At 33.1% G+C, this 2554-nt stretch overlaps 1 long non-coding RNA gene across 1 annotated transcript; it reads left to right on the plus strand.

Annotated features, from left to right (window-relative positions):
- The first annotated feature begins 327 nt into the window (after window positions 1–327).
- Window positions 328–1820, plus strand: LOC109001732. The gene is made up of 3 exons (XR_001997915.2): window positions 328–496; window positions 605–687; window positions 1793–1820. It is a non-coding gene; the product is annotated as an uncharacterized LOC109001732 (long non-coding RNA).
- Window positions 1821–2554: the final 734 nt, after the last annotated feature.

A 2554-nucleotide genomic window follows, 5' to 3' on the forward strand; every position in this document is an offset into this window, starting at 1 on the left:
GAAATATTTTCCCTTAAGCCCTTTAATTTTATTTATTTAAGAAATGGCCCAATTAATCTCTACCATTGGATTGGTAGGTGAAAAGTAACCTTGAGGTGGATAGATCTCCATCATCCATCTTCCAAGCTTATGTGATAAGCTTTGACTAAGGCAAAGGTTCCTCCCATCCCTTTTCACTTGTAGGCTTCCAAGATAATCCACAAAATCCTTTTCTTTCCTTTGACCCATAAGCTTCCTAAGGAAGCTATTGAACCCATCGGTCAAGGCAAGTCAAAAAGAGAGAAGAGAAAAACTTAAAACTAATCATAGGCATATCTACTCCTACCCGTCGACCCTCACCCAAGGAAGAAAACTTCATCTTCCTCTCCAAGCAAACCATAGCCAACGCACACCCTCTCTTCTTATCCTCTCTTTTGTTCTTCAAGAAACCAAACTCCTCTCATCTCCTTCAAGCCAAGCATCCATTTTTACTTCTTCTCAAGAGGAAAATAGCAAGGTAAAGTACCCTTAATCCTTCTCCTTTGTGTATTTCGAATTTAGCCATGGTTGATCAAGTGGGTTTCTTTTAATGATTTTGATGTTTCAATTTTGGGGTTTAAAACAGTGATATCGTGTTGCTCTTCATCCATACGACTATACCTCTATTTGGTCTTCCACTTGTGTTTTGAAAGAAGCTAAGAACTTAAGGTAAAAATCATAATTTGACTCATTTGATTTTAGTGTGATTTTGGAAGCTCATTAAGTTGTTTTAGCTTGGGTTTTGATGAAGTTAATTTCCTATGTTGCAAATAAATATGTATGCCCTATTTTTTGCCCAAACCGAATGGTATTATAGTTGTTTTGCTATGTATTTTCCTATATTTTGAAAATACTATGTTGTTATTAAAATTAGTTTAATCATAGGTGATGATTAAAAGTGATTTTAAATTATATATGACGGTATCATGTGCCTTGTGTTGAGGTTTGGTTGGTAATCTATTTTTAGGACGCTAGAGGTTTGGTTTAGAGGTTTTGTTTGGGTTTTGTAATTTTATATCTTGCTTTTAAAAGGGTATTAAGTGGGTAAAGCATAACGGTTTTTTTTTTTTTTAAGCATAAGCTTGAGTGTTTAAAAGTTTGTTTAATGAGTAACTTTGCTATACCTTATGCTACTTTAATTTTAAATGTGAGGTTTTATCTAAACTATTTAATATATTGCTTATGTGAATTGGTTATAACTTAGTTAGTTTAGATATAAGGGATTAATTGTGCATGAGGTATTATGATATGCAAAGCTGTCCAAGTATTCCTAAGTCCATGTCATGCCATAAAAACAGCCCACTTATGTTGTCCCTCGTTTGGTAAAATTCTACCTAATCCAAGAGTCCAAAATATTGATGAGCTAACCTTTTTATAATGAGGGACTAAAAGTTTATTAAAGGGCAAGTTTCCTAAGCTTGTTTAGCCTACTTTGGATGCCTAAATCTATTTTAAAGCCCATTATTGAGAATTCCAGATTTTATCTCCTAATGTCCATAACCTAAAGTGAGCTTGAACCAAAGAAACCTTGCTTGAAGCCTAGGAATTCTTAACTACTTTTCATGTAAGCTTTTAAAATAGCCTTTCCATGGATAGCTAGCATATCTTAATACTTAAGTTATTTCTCTTATAAGTTGAGGTGAAGAGTAGTCATTTGAGTTAATGTTAAGCATAGAATGGACGTTAGATTGTAGTATTGTGGCTTTCTCTTTTAAAGGGAGGGCTAAAGAATATTGTATGATTATTAACACGCTTATGCTATTTATTGAAATAGGACCTATATTGATGATGGAAGTATCGAGGAGCATAGAGGTAAGTAGCTATGACCATGCTTCTTACACCAAGTTCTCTTTATGAAAGAATGTATCTCTCTCCTACTGCAAATGTTCTTCTAAAGAAAAGAGTAAATGAAAATAGCATGTACAAGCCCTTTCTTGATGCCACCTATTAGGCACCCTATCGATTATAATTGTATGTATGTGTATAAGGTAATGCATGCACGTAAGTTCTAAGTCATGATATTTCCATACATGCTCTCTCAATAAACTTATTGTTATTCCTATATGTAGTATAGTATGAAAATGTTTCTTTTTCATAAAAATGCATGTGCATCGGAGTAAGAAAGATGATGAAAATGTTTTGATTGCAAAGGAAAAGTAATGAATGTCTCATGCCTTATGCTTCAAGTGATGCTTTAAATGAATTTTAAAATGCCCATATGAACTGATGCTTTCAATGATGTGAAGAAAGTGTTTTAAAATGTCCCTATGAACTGATACTTTAAATGATGCGAAGCAAACGTTTTAAGATGTCCCTATGAACTGATATTAAATTGTCCCTATGAACTGACGCCTTATGGATGCCATGAAAAATGATGTTTAAGCTCATGCTTTTAAAATGATGTTTCGTCATGAATGTACTGTTAAATGAAAAAATTATGTTTAAGTTCATGCTTTTAAATGACGTTTTCCATGAATGAACTATTAAATGAAAAGGACTAAAATGAATTAAAGAAATGACTGAATGGATGAATGTT

This window comes from Juglans regia, chromosome 2 (assembly GCF_001411555.2).
Source record: "Juglans regia cultivar Chandler chromosome 2, Walnut 2.0, whole genome shotgun sequence".
NCBI lineage: Eukaryota > Viridiplantae > Streptophyta > Magnoliopsida > Fagales > Juglandaceae > Juglans > Juglans regia.